Source organism: Benincasa hispida, unplaced genomic scaffold (genome assembly GCF_009727055.1).
Source record: "Benincasa hispida cultivar B227 unplaced genomic scaffold, ASM972705v1 Contig7, whole genome shotgun sequence".
NCBI lineage: Eukaryota > Viridiplantae > Streptophyta > Magnoliopsida > Cucurbitales > Cucurbitaceae > Benincasa > Benincasa hispida.
In genome coordinates this window covers 7,815-23,731 of record NW_024065043.1, presented here as the reverse complement: position 1 = coordinate 23,731, position 15,917 = coordinate 7,815, and positions in this window count along the sequence as shown.

Genomic DNA, 15,917 nt, shown 5'->3' with positions numbered 1-15,917 from the left:
GAAATTTTGTTCAAAAGGTACCTATGAACCATTGAAAGGAGTTTTGTACCTCTGTGGACAAACTTTGGCACAAGAGGTCAACAATAGAGCCTGAATAGGACGAATTTAGGTTTCTACTTGTCGAAATGTACTTCAAGATAAAATTTGGACGATGCTTTGTTCAGATGATACATCTGAACCCTGAAAAGGAGTTTTGTAACTGTGTGGACGAACTTTGACGCAAAAGATCAAGGAAGAGTTGGAAAAGGATAAACTATGGGTTTCTACTTGTGGAAATGTGCTCCAAGTCCAAATTTGGACGAAATTTGATTCAAAAGGTACTTCTAACTCTGGAAAGGAATTTTGTACCTTTGTGGACGAACTTTGGTACAAGAGGTCAAGAATGACTTCAAAAAGGATGAACTTTGTGTTTCTACTTGTCGAAATGTGTTTGTGGATTGGAGAGCTGGGAACTCAACCACACAAGAAGGAATTCACTCCTTCCCCAACGTCGGTATAAGTATATAAATTGTTCCCTTAAGAGCTGAATCTGGGGCTTGAACAATGGGGTGCTACACCCTCTCCTGGCCCGGGAGGAGTTTGATCATAATTGGACTACGATTTATTGTTCATTAGAGGGATTAGTGGTACTTGAGGAGTTAGATGTAACTATAGGGGCAAAACGATAATTTTGGCCAAGTTGTATTTATGAGGAATTTGTGAAGGGTCATCGTATTGTTGACTGGTTATATCCGCTGGACAAAGAAATATATTTGTAGTGTGAAGAGTACAATTGTCGATCTTTAGTGGAGTGCCCGAAAATTAATGGAAGGTGAATAATTTAATTAAATGAGTTTACTTAATTATTCACATACCGTTGGAGCTTCAAACTACAGGTCCATGAGATCCCCCTCTGTAGCTCAACGAGAGTTAATAAGAATCAATTTTTTTATTAAGTTCAAATTTATTGAGGGAATTAATTACATGTGATATAATTATTCTAATTTAATTCTATATTATATAATTACGATAATGTATTTGATACGTTATAAAATTTATTTGAGAGAAAATAAATATTTGAATATGATTCAAATATTAATTATATGAATTGGATTTATATAATTAAATTTTATATAAATGGGATTTATATTAAATTTCTTTGTTGATAAAATTAAACTATAGGCTATATTGTATTGGATACAATATTAAACTATAGATTATATCTTATATTTGATAAATATATAGTTTAATATATATTACATGACAACATGGTTATCATATAAATATAGATTAAAGTTTTTATTAAAATTTATTTTATTTTTTAATTTTGACTTTTTAAAATAATTTTAGGAAGGGAACTCCCTCCCCCTTTTTCTATCTACAATGTGATAGTGAGAAGAGTAAAACAGTTTTCTTCATCTTCTTCCTCTATGTGCCTTTTACAAAAAGGTCCTGTAATTTTTCCAATCCTTCACAATCACTAAATTCTCCTCCTCCTTTCTTCTCTCTCAAATTCCATAATCCAAAATAGTCAGAGTCTACAAAACGCCTGGATTCTCAGCCAGAGAATATAGAGGTTTCCATCGTGGTGGTGTTCCTATCGATTCGAGAGATTTCATTTGAAGATCGGTCTTCAAAGGTTTTCTAAACCCCTTTTTTCTTCTATAATTTCTCCAAATATGTTGTATTTTAATCAAATGCATAATTTTTCTGTATGTTTGCTGTAAAGTTCATATTCTCTAAGTTAGGGTTTTTGGGTCCAATCCTGTTTTTCGCTCAAGAACTTTCAACGTTTCCTTCAATTGGTATCAGAGCCAGGTTTTTTGGCCTAAATTTTTCCAAAGTGTCAAAATATTTTTAAAATTTCTAGTGGGATTTAAGCATTGTGTAATTTTCATTTGATGAATCTTTGTGAATGTGTTTGGTTTTCCAATTATGGATGTTTTTCGAGATTTGAAATTTAGATTATTGCTTCTTTTTTACAAATTTTTTTTGTAAGGGCCCATAGTTTGGGGCATAAAATTGTTATCTAGTTTGTATATTTAAGTTTTGAGTCACTCGTGCTGTTTCTTGGTCGATTTTTGGAGTCAATGAGGCAAAAATCGGAAGCGTTCTGAAGGAGTTCGAAACTGTACAGTGGGCGACTGTACAGTAGGGTCGCGACGTTGTGCCGTAGCATTGCGATGGTGCGATGCGGCAGACGAAAGTCATCTCCGTAGCATCGCGACGTTATGGCACGACGTCTCGACGCTCCAAGACAAAGAAGATGCATGATCCAGGTCCAGTTCACGCGCAGTTCGTGGTTTGCTGGTCCAGTTCAGTTTGTGGGTTCTCAAGTTTGAGTTTTATGGGTTCTTCTGGAACGATTCATGGCTGGTTCGAGTAGTTCGTAGTCTGGTTCGAGTGGTTCAAGGCCCAATTCACCTGTTTTGAACCGAATGACTATTAATTTGTAATAGTTAGTTTTTTTTTCAAGTGTCCAATCCCAGTCCATTAATTGCCTTTAAATTATGCATATGATGTATGATTTAATTTTTATTATTATATGTCATAATGTATGCCATAGTATAAAATCCCACTATAGGTTATGCATTTAATTTCATGCATCATTTATATTATAAATGTTATAATGTATATTTAGTTGCATGATTTATTTTTATAGCATGCTCATGCATCATGTAGTATAGATGTTATAATATATGTATGCATGCATTAATAACATATATATGCATGATTTATATTATAAGAGTTATAATATATAGTATGAATGTATGTTTAAAGTATGTTATAATAATTTCATTAATTTATTATATAATTGTTATGTATATTAGTAAGAAAATAAATTTGCATGATACATGACATTACCTTAGGTAAGTTATAATTGTTATAATTTACTAAGTATATCAGTGGATGTCATGTAAGGTTTTAATTTATTTCATTTGCTTATAATTATTATAACAAAATGAAATTATAAATTAAAATCGATAAATTAGAATTGCATGCAAACATTAGGTTAAATTCATTTTTTAAAATAGTTTTAAAATTTGAATCATATAGACCTAAGATCAAATTTCTAATGAGATTAGAAATTTAATTTAATCTTTTAACCGATTTAATAGGATTAAATTGGTTTTAATTAAAAGATTAACATTGTAACAAATGTATCTATAAGAGACCTTTTGTCTAATGCTAGTTCTGTCTAGGCTGGGGTGTTTAAGTTGACTGAAACGTAACATCCTACTTAGAAACTTACCTAGAAAGGTGAATTAGATAGATTTGTTATAAACATCCAATTATTGGTTAACGTTTGTTAAAGTGTTTAATGAACTTTAATGAAAATTGTTTAACTATCCAAAGAAAATGTTATTTCTGAGCAAATTAAACAATCACTTAGTTAAAATCAGTAGCCGGATTTTTTCAAGTTAATTAACCCTAGGTAAAACACCCAGTGGGAGGAAAATGGGATATATGATACTTCATTTTATCATTTTCACGTTTCTCTCTAAAAGTTCACATCGTGAGATTTATACTCGGCCTCGCGGCATCGTGAGTGTCCCCCTACGAATGGTGTTTGTATAGATCAATATCAATATATCCTTAGATGACATGACCTGAATCCTAAATGAGTTGTGAATTCTTTCGCATGAAGGCATTCCATTGATTTGTATGTGTGATGGTGGCCAGATCACCGACTCAATAAGTCTACCATCTTGGGAATTTGTGTGATTGAGAAGTTGAGAATACAACTACACAAGACGGAATTCATTCTTTTCCTGATGTCTGGGTAAGTAGATAAATTACTCCCTTAAAGGCTGATTTCGGGGCTTGAACAATGTGGCACCACACCCTCTCTTGGCCCCAAAAGAGTATGGTCATAGTTGGACTATGACTTATTGTTCATTAGATGGACCGCTGGTACTTTTGGTCCAGCTGTACTTTCGAGGAATTTGTGAAGGGTCATCGTGCAGTTGACTAGATATACTAAATGGACACAAAAATATATTTGTAGTGCGAAGAATTAATTTGTCGGTCTTTACTAGAGTGGCCCGCCATTAATGGATGTTGAATAATTTGATTAAAGAAATTTAATTAATTATTCAAGTACAATTGAAGTTTCAATCTACAAGTCCATAAGTTCTCTTCTGTAGCTCAACTGGGATTATTGAGAATTAATTTTGGATTAATTTGAATTGGTTAAATTAATTGAGGAAATTTATTATATGTGATATAATTAATTTAACATAATTATATATGATATAATTAATATGATGCATTGCATTTGATACATTATAATATAAAGTTTAATTGAGAGAAAATAAATATTTGAATATGATTTAAATATTAATTATATGAATGAGATTCGTATAATTAAATTTATTATAAATGTGATTTATATTAAATACCATACACGTATGAGAGAAATAAAACTGTAAGTTATATTGTATCTGATACAATATAAACTATAGGTTTGTTGTTATATTTGATATATATTAATATATATATATATAACAAATTAGTTATTAAATTAAATTTATTAATTTAATTTAAAATTTCAAAACTAAAGGGACCTCCCCCAATTTTCTCTGATTAGACGTGGGAATAGGGGTGGTTTTTTTTTTTTTTTTTTTTTTTTGGGTGATGTTCATCTATTTCACAAAAGATCTTAGTTTTTTCTCTAAAAAAACATATAGGAGACTCCCTACACAAAATCTTTCTCTCTCCCTCTTCCAAAATCACAAAGCCACATACTCTTGAGAAATTCTCATCCCAAAAGAGAATACGGAGGTCTCACTTGTGGTGGTGGCCATTTTGGATCGTGACTGTTCGAGGAGGAATTTGGTGAAGAAATTGGTTTCTTCAAGGATACTTATTTCTCCCAACCCTTTCTCTATTTTTTTCCGTAAAGTTGCATGTCGTAAATTCTTCATTAATGCATAATTTTATGTTCTGTAATTTCATTGTTATGTGAAAATAAAAATTGGGTCAATCCTTGTTTCTGCTACGAAACTTTACAGTTACTTCAATTAGTATCAGAGCGTAGTTTTGTCCCATTTTTTTTTTTTTTTTTAATTTTTCAAAATGCATCTATAGACCTCTAATGGGTTGCATTTTATAAATTGATTCATGTGATGAATGAAAAATTTTTTGGTTTGCAATTATTGGATTTTTTTCGGGATTGGATCATAGTTTTACATCTTTGTTTTACAAATGTTGGTTTGTAAGGGCCTTTGTTTTTAGGCATTAATTACAATAGAGTCTGTATTTTGAAAGTCTTGAATCGTTCGTGATCATTTCGGCGTTTATCTGAACGAAATGAGGTCAAAATCGGAGGAAAATCAAAGGAATTTGCAACTATACAGTAGCGTTGCAACATTGCGAAGGGCAGAACGGAATGTTCTTTCCGTAGGATTGCAACACTAGATCACAGCGTTGCAACGCTCCGAGATGGCAAGAATGAATCGGCTCACGCATGGTTCAGTTCGTGGCTCAATTAGTTCATGTCTAGTTCGCTTGGTTTGAGCGGTCCGTGGTCGGTTCGGATGTTGGCGGTCCAGTTCGTGCGGTTCAAGACCCAATTCGCTTGTTTTGAACTGGTTGGCTTTTTTTTTTTTTTGTAATAGTTAGTTGTTTTTAATTAATTAAATTAATATAAGTGCTGTTTTAATTTAATTAATTATTTAGGAGTCCAATCCTTGTCCAATAATTGTTTTAAATTATGTATATGATGTATGATTTATTTTATATATTTATATGTCATAATGTATGTTATATATTAAAATCCCACAATATGTTATGCATTATTCATGCATCATTGACATTATAATATATAGTTGCATGATTTAATTCTATAGCATGCTCAAGGATCATATAATATAAATGTTATCATATATATTTGCACACATTAGTAACATAGTCATGCATCATTTATTTTACAAGTGTTATAATATATAGTTGAATGTATGGATGGAGTATGTTATTAATTATTTCATTACTTTAATATATAAGGGTTATGTATGTTAAGTAATGAAATGGAATTGCATAAAGCGTGTCTACCTTTAGATTATTTTATAATTGTTATAATTTACATAATTATGCTTTAACATGCAATAATTGGTTTTATTTTATTTCATTTCTTTTATAAAAGTTATAATTAATGAAATTAGAAATTAAAATCAATAATTCAATATTGCATGCAAACCTTATGTTAAAATCATTTTTTAAAATAGTTTTAAAATATGATTTACATAGACCTAAGATCACATTTCTAATGAGATTATAAATAAGTTTAATAAGATTAAATTGATTTAATTAAAAGATTGAGTTTGTAGGAAATGTATCTATAAGGGACTTTTTTTCTAAGGCTAGTTTTGTCTAAGTTGGGGTATTTAAGTTGGCAGAAACGAAACACCCGTACCTAAGAACAGACATGAAAAGGTGAATTAGATAGATGTTTTAAAAGCATACAAGTTTTTATTAAAGTTTAAAGTGTTTAATGAACATTAACTAAGATTGTTTAACTATCCAAAGTAAGTGTTACTTTTGGGTAAATTTAAACAATCACTTGATAAAATAATTAGCCGTATTTTTCTAAGTTAAATTAGCCCTAGGTAAAACGGAGGAAAATGAGGTATATGATACTTCATTTTTCTTTTTTCACGTATCTCTTTATAAATTCACACCGTGAGATCTATACTCAGTCTCGAGACACCTTTACTTGTGTCCCACTACCTTGAAAGCAAAAATCGATACGACTTTAGTATTAAAGCGCAATTGCTGGTTACTCCCCAAGGTTACCACCACCTCTAATCTTAGATGTACACTCATCGAAGAAAGGAACAAAATCAAGAAAATTGTTTTTGGATAGAAAAGACATATGAGAAGATGAAAGAAGAAGTAATCAGACTTGGAAAATATCATTCACTATAAGAAGTTGGGAGAAGAAAAACGTAGAAACTAAGCTTTCTCCTTTTGGGATGCTTGGAACTCGAAGGTCTAACTTTTCTTTTGGGATGCATGTTCCCTATCACTTCCCGATTTCCTTGAATATAAGTTCGCCCATAGACTTTGGACCTTCCTTAGGATAACCTTCAACATAAGATATCATGGTAAAGAAGAGATGATCTCAAACTATCATGCACAAATATTTATGTCAAAGAAGAGATGAGTTCAAACTAATCTATTAAGAACCTACATGAGTATATCTCAACTGACATAAAGTATATATTAAGACGTTAAATTTTTTATCCCTCCACTATACATATTATTAAACTAAAAACATCAATATATTTACAAAATATAATAATAATAATAATTGTCTACGCACGAGTATTAAAATCACATCCACATTCATATTCTATTGATTGTGGGAGAGATTAAATAAATAAATAAGCAAGTATCAAATTTTGTCTAAATCACACATGTTTTAACAATTTCCATACAATACTAACTGTAATTTAAAGATATTTTCTATAATTTTTGCTTCAATTATAAGCATTGCTATTTTGTAAATAATTACAACTTAGTCCTATAATATTTTAAAGTTTTAATTTAGCCGTTTCAAATTTCAATTTAGTTAAATATTCCTAGAAATTAACAATTTTCTAACAATACGACTTAACATTTTAGGTTTATATTGCCCCAAAATTTTAAATTAAAATAAATTGGACGTCATTTTCATAATAAATATAAAAGACAACTTTTTTAACTCACTTGTCTTTCACGTTGAAACACACCAAGAAAAATTATTATTATATTACTATTATTATTATTTTTGGAAAGAAAAGATGGGAGTTATTTGAAAGGGAAAAATATTAGTTGGATTTGGTTGGGAGAAAGCTTAGTCTTTGGTCACTAATCATCTCTATAGATAATTATTAAAATTCCACTTATATAAAATTAAATAATACAACTGGAACCAAGGGCTTGAAACACTCCTTATTAAAGGTTTTACTTTTCAAATCTTGTTTTGATTTTTATATATATATTCCTTTTCAAATCTTGTTTTGATTTTCAAAATGAAATATATTATCTTTAGATTGGTAATTGACGTCTCTATCCATTGAATGAGCTAAAATAGAAGGAAGATGGTGGATGGGAACTGCAGATTATGGGAGAAAATTGCATACTTTGCACTGTCCTAAACTATATTCAACTTCGTTTATTGGGAGAAGAAGTTGATGAGGAAGCCTGCAGTAAAGCTCGAAAATGGATCTAGATCATGAAGGTGCACTTTACATACCTTCTTGAGCAAAGATTTGGCTTGCAGTGAGTAGTATAATATTTAATTTCTACCTTTGGGAAAAATACTTTTTTTTTTCAGTTTTAAGTTTTTATTTGGTACACGGATTTTAAAATAATACATTTTTAATCCTTTAAGTTTTGAGTTTCATGGTTGTTTGGGGCCGCAATTTTAAGTAGGTGGAGTGACTATTATAACCACTCCATTGATATTATTATTTAAAACCTTCATCGTTGTAGTGTTTATTTATTATTTTCTATTCATCCTCTCTTTGTCTCTTTGTTATAGTGCACTATTTTCTATCCATACTAACATAGTTTACATCTCGAATATATACTATTGTAACTCATGGACTATTATAACTCACTGAATATTATAACCAAATTAGTGTCCTTGACGCCTGCTAAGTTTTAAAATGTTACCATGTTACCTTTGAGATTTAAGTCTTGTTTCAATTCAGTTTATATAGGTTTCAATATTTATATTCTTAACCTTGATTTTTCACTAAACACTCATTTTTCATCTTTAGCGTTAATGTCTATTAATTAATTTAGGATTATTATTGTAAATGGTAAAATTGTTGAAAATATTTTCAAGTACAACAAAATATTGTTGTTTATCAGAGATAGACCACATTAGATTTCTATCGCTAATACAGATAAATATCTATCGCAGTCTATCACGATCTATAAGTGATAAATGGTGAAATTTTGCTATATTTGTAAATAAATAGACTCATTTTCTTTTATTTGAAAATAGTCCATTAATTAATAGTATTATTATTTCTTAAATTTTACTAATTTTATCAATATTAAAATTAAAAAATTTCACTATATAATTACTTTAAATTAATCGATGCCAAATATTGAAAGTGAGGTTAATAGTCTAAATCCTAAAACATATGGACTAAATTGAAACAAAACTAAAATCTTAATTTGAAATTTATGGACTAAATTGAAACAAAACTAAAATCTTAATTTGAAATTTATGGACTAAATTGAAATCAAACATAACGACTAATGATGTAATATTATAAAATCTAAGAACAAAATAAAAGTTAGCTAGACCCAAAACTTATTGATCAAAATTATAATTTTCCTTTTTTATTTTTACCTAATTTCTATTAAAGTGAGTAATTCCATATGAATATTATATAGATTTTGGGGGTGTACGAGTGGGAGGGAACAATCCCAATGCCACCAGAAATTTGGATGTTTGGATCAGAAAAAGTAGCTATGAATTCAAGAGAACTTTTTTGCTATTGTCGATTAACATATCTTCCAATGTCATACTTATATGGCAAGCGCTTTGTGGGACCTCTCACTTCTCTCATTTTACAACTACGACAAGAAATATATACTTAATCTTACACCAACATTAAATGGAGTTGAACTCAAAATTATTGTGCAAGGTATTTATTCACCCACATTGATTTTGTGTAACTCAAATACTTTAAAATAAAAATTTATTTTTAAATTGAATTATTTTTAGGATAATATTTGGGTGTATTTCAAAAAACACATATCTGTATGGATCCATTTCACATCATTCACACAGAATAATGATTAAAATATATTAAAAAAATAATTGAATTGAATGCATACAAATATGTATTATTCAAGATGCACTTAAGTATTTTTCTTATTTTAATTTTGTTTTTCTATATGTGAAGGGGTGCATGAGAATAATCATTACTCATTTATTGATGCAAAATTTAACAAAGGTGAGGACTCAATCATAGTTTCGAATGTTTGTATGGGTACAAATGATCGAACTAAAAAAATTCAAGAACACCATTAATAATTGATCAACTGAGGAATTTTTAATTTATGGAATAATATTATATATTATTTTTGGGCTCTCACTATATGTTGATTGCACATGCTAAATACTTTGAACGTCCACTAATTCAAAAATTAGTATCGGATGCTCTTCAATATCTTGGAGAGTCAATTCTCAATAGCAAGACATTTAGAAGAATCAGAAATCGTGCTATCCAAATAAATAAGCTCTACATTAATTATAAAGATCATTGTAGTCGTTACATCATAGTTGGATGTGTGGAAAACATTTTGCTCATAACTTAAGTAGTTGATTGATTATTGTAATTAGTATGAGAGTTAATAACTACTTATGCTTTAGTTTTTTATTTTTGAAAATTAATTAAGTTAGTAAACAGTTTTCATTTCATCTTTTGATGTATTTGTTTTATTATCTACGTTTTAGGAGTGTTTTTAAAATCTAATCCAAAATTTGAAGAATTAAAAAAAAAAAAAGTAAAAGTTTTTTTTATTTGATATGCATGCCACGTGATTGTATAAATAAAATGGTCAAGTACCTAAGCATGACTAGCGGGATAAATAAAATGGTCGATGTGCACATTGTCGGGAATTGGGGTCATAGGAAAGTTTCCATAGGTGATTGTATTGATTGAAGATATGATATGCATGCCGCTGTATCATTTTGGAATAAAGGTTAATCATTGCATGAATAAATCCATGATCATGCATGGGTACACTGTGATTATTATTATGTGATTGATTTCCCAAAATGATGATTTTCATCTTAAAAAGAACCACTCACTGGGCTTAGTAGCTCACACTCTTCAAAATATTTTTTTCTTAAATCCCCCCCCCCCCAGGTAGCGGAAGATGAGGAGTTCTAGGGTACTGCTAAGGTCAAGGTCTTCCACGTGCCCAATTACACTTCCGGAGGGTTTTTACGGTTGTCTTTGTAAACTTTGTCTGTTAAATCCTTAAGTTGTATAAACGTTTATCTCACTATCATAATAAAAGATGGGCCTACTTAATCCATTATAGTTTATCTCTTTGACTTAATCATTCCGCTATGTATAAGTTTACAGTATAGTATCCGAGTTATTCCGCAAGAGTCAATTAGGCAGTAAGTGTCAGCTCAAGGGTTGATAACTGCTGCAGTCGCAATCCCTCTTCCAGGCTGAAAAGGTGGTTTGGGGGCGGGGGTGGTGGCAAAGAGAATCCTCATGGCAATTTTAGAAGAATGTGTTAAGAGCATAAAATGAAAATGGAAAAAGCAAAGGTCGAAGAAGAAGAAGGTGAGTCACCACCATTCTGTTGAGAATTGGTTTTACTCACTACCAATCAAATAATGCCAAGTGTGATATTCTTATTCTTTGTATTATTATGTAACCATATTGGGCCATGAGTGTATAAAAGAAATAGGGATATTGCTATTACATTCATTAATTTTAATATTGAAAAAAAGGCAAAAGGAAGAAGTCCAAAGGACTCTAAAAATCCTAAAACTCTTCATCTTCAACTTGGTATCAGAACTCCATGGCCGACGCCACACTCACCGAAAATTCCCCTACTGCCAAACCAGTAAAGTTCACACACCACCCCTCAATTAGCTCTTGAATCAGCTCACCACCACAAAGCTAGAACGCAGGAACTTCATGTTGTGGAAGACGCTCGTGCTGTCCATCCTCCGAAGCTACAAGCTCGAAGGACATCTTTCAGAACAAATACCCTACCCATCATGTTTATCTAAACGACCTCTGATGTCCAACTCTCAAATGGTAAGTGATGACAGAGTCAGTTCATCTGTTGAACGGTCACTGAATCCTCAATACGAGGCATGGCTTGCATCGATCAACTTCTGCTAGGATGGCTATATAACTCCATGGCTCCAGACGTAGTAGTTCAACTCATGGGATACGAGAATGCCAAAGAATTGTGGCAAGCCTCAAGAGCTATTCGTGTTCAATCTCAAGCTGAAGAAGACTACTTAAGGAAACTGTTCCAATAGACAAGAAAAGACAGTCAGAAATGAGTGAGTACTCAACTTGATGAATATGCACTCTGACAACCTTGCACAGGCAGGCACCTTGTGTCGACAAGAGTCTTAATCGCACAAGTTCTCCTTGGCCTTGATGAAGAATATAATCCTGTTGTCGTAGGCATCCAAGATAAACCAGGTATTTCTTGGTTAGATATGCAATCCGAACTTATCTCTTATGAAAAAAGATTGAACACCAAATTTTATCAAAAATACATAGCTCCTTTGCACAGTAGCCTTCGTCAATGTAGCATTTAATAAGAATACAAATGGAGGGGCATATTTCAATCCCCCATTCAATGGAATAAGCAGCAAGGGAACATTCCAAAGGCAACAACTTCAGTCATAATACATTCAATGGACAAGGGGGCGGCTGAGGTTGAGGAAGAGGTCGAAATAACAACTCAAACAAACCAACATGTCAAGTTTTGTAGGAAGTACGATCACTCAGCCCTGGTATGTGATGACATGTCAGAAAATGCAATATCATCTTAAGCCTTTACTTAGAATTATGAAGGTTGTTAGGCAAGAATATGCGGCAATTATGCTAGGAATCACGAGAAAGTGAGCTTGCGTCGATCAGCATGTCGAATCTCAGCTAACCGTTATTTTGCGTTAGTTATAATTCAATATTCTATTTTGTAGCCAATGCAGGAAATGGACGTAAATGCAAAAACTGACCACCGCATAAGATGATCGCATACGGAGAAACTCTCTATCGGCAAAGAGCAAACGCATCGATCAACATATAGATGTTGCGATAATCAGCCGTATGTGTCCATCGCCTGGGAGTCGCGCTCGTCAAGCGATTGCGGTCATCATGTAGAGTTGCGGTATTAAGTGAATGTGATCATTGAATGATTGCAGCCACACGACAACGAATATTAATGGGATCAACGCAAGATTGGTGGAATGAACGTATCAATGCATCTACCTTGAGAAAAGCCAAAAGATGATGTTAACATTTCACCTACCACGTTATTAGTAGCAGAGGTTCAAAAAGGATTAACGCGCCGAATGTCAGACTCAGAGCAGTTCATTAATGCTGTCGACGACCCAAGCTCTATAAATATAAGTCAATGAGCAGAAATTCAAGATATCTGAGGATTTTCCCCGCGATTCAAACAAAATATGTGAGAAGACGCTTGAGAGTTCTTCACCTCCTTCATCCATTCCGAGTGACGACCGGAGCCTTCGACCGGAGAGAGTCAGCTCCTCTGCCCATCCATGGCACCACCGGCAACCTTGACGCACATCCGCTGGAAGCAAGTCTTTGCTTCCACCCGGTCATTTCCTTTTCCTTTCTTTTCTTATATTGTATTGTATGACATTTGTGATTAAGAAAATAATACAATTTGTTTTTAATACATTTCTGAGTTTCCTTCGACTCCATCTCTATCTTCTTTGCTTAGCATCTTTACTTTCATTGCAACACTTAGTGAGATTGTTTGGGTATCGCACACTTAGTCATGCGGATTAGGGATATGAAGCATGTAGCGACCCACCGAGAGGTGTGCGTTGTGTGAATGTGTGAGTAACCTTATTTGCTTAGTGTGAAGCTACGGCAACGCCTGTTTATAGGCTAACGCATTGGTTGTCTATGAGTAAAGTCAAAAACAACCAACTGCCCGGGAGGGTAAGTGGTTGATTGCATTAAGCAATGTATGCATTGTTCACTAGGATAGAAACAATCTTAGGTCAGCAAAGTTCATGTGGTTACCTTGTCCTATGAATGCTTCATTATCATTTAGTCATACTTGGGAAAGTAGTCTAAAACACAAATCTAAGACTCGGGAGAGCGAATTGGAATGCATAGGCAAGAATGGGGATCTTAGAGATAAACTTTGTTTGCTTCACACAGCATATGCACCCTACAGATTGGATATTGCATGTGTCCAGGAAGTAGGACAAGGGGTTATGCGGCAGCCACGCCCATGCGGCGGAAGCTAGTGGGCTGGTTATAGAGGTCTAGGCAGGCATAAGCTTCTCAGCAATATTGTAGATACACCGCATACGTCCTAAAGTTAGGTTCACGTGTGTGTAGCATAACTGCATGGCTTACATTAACTAAGGTTGCCCTTGTAGTCACTCTTAAGGGTTGCAATGAAATCATCTCCACATTTTATCTATTTTCCCATACATTTATTTCATGTCAAGTGTTGTTGTGTCTCTACCTGTCATGCATATTCTCATTGCGTTGTCTGTTAGATAGGAGTAGGAGTAGGGTTAACTTAGCAACCTCTGTTCCATTCTTTTATTTAAACCACCGCATGCATAATACCACATACATATGGCTACAAGTCCCTGCGTTCGACCTCGGATTATCTGAGAAACATGCTTTCGTGTTATAATTGGCGTGAGCGCAAGAAAACTTGTGATAGGACGCATGGTCATGGTATACATTCGTTAGCGCATTACCATTCTAACATATGACCATCGACGCATGACTATCAACACATATCTTAGGAACATGCATCGCATACCGCATCCAAGGGACTTTAGTTGTCGAGTAAAATTGACTTCTAATTTTCCGTCATCAAGTTTTTATGTTATCATCAGTTTGACAAGGATTACTCTCAGAGTGCTGGACAAGGCAGAGGAAATCATGGGTCAGTTGGCCCCAACAATAATGTTGCTGCCATGTTCACATCATCACAGCCCTCCAACCCCTTTATAGCCACACCAGAGACATTAGCGGATCTGAACTGGTACATTGACAGTGGAGCTACTAACCATGTCACTCCATATTATAACAACATTAACAACCCAACCGAGTATGGAGGTAATGGACTGGTCACCGTAGGTAATGGTGAACAATTACACATATCTCACACTGGTCAATCATGTTTGTCTAATGGAAGGAATGAATTTATAATAAATGATGTCCTATGTGTGCCTAATATAGCAAAGAATCTGACTAGCATATCCAAGTTAGCTCATGATAATGCTGTGGTTGTTGAATTTCACACTGATTGTTATGTCATTAAGGACAAGGCTACAGGCAGAACACTGTTGAAAGGGGAGCTTGACAGAGGATTATACTGAATACGAGGGGCTGAAGTACTACAGGACAACACCAAGAGACGAGGTACTGCTCTGTATGAAAATAACAACCTGACTGCCCCCTAATTCTATCAGGAGTTAGGATAAATGTAGTTAAGTCAATAGCTGTCTAGCATAGAAGATTAGGACATCCATCAATTTAAACTCTAGACTATATTATTAGAGAATGTAATTTACCAGTAAAATCGAATGAAGGAAAAGAATTTTATGATTCATGTCAATTGGGAAAAGCAAGTGCCTTACCATTTCCTAACTCTCAATCTCGAGCATCCAATAAGTCCGAATTAATACATACAGATGTATGAGGACCAGCCCTATTGAATCTACTGATGGATACCGATATTACATATCATTCTTAGATGATCACAGTCGATATGTGTGGATATATCCTCTAAAACAGAAAAGTGAGACATTGGCAGTGTTCAATCACTTTACTCAATTGATCCAAACTCAATTCACATCTGGGATTAAAATGCTTCAATCAGGTAATGGGAAAGACTATGACAGAATACAACATCTCTATGAGTCCAAATGCATTTTAATCAGAAAGTCATGTCCTTATACCTCTGCACAAAACGGCAGATCTGAGCACAAGCATTGACACATCATTGAAACCGGACTCACAATCCTTGCACATGCAACCATGCCTCTGTCCTTTTGGTGGGAGGCATTTTCAATAGCTGCCTATCTCATTAATGGAATGCCTACCACAGTATTGCATGGTAAATCACCCATTCCTATAATCTTTGGTTCTAATCTTCATTTTTTTAATCTTAGCACATTTGGGTGTGCCTGCTACCCTTACCTACGGCCATACCAC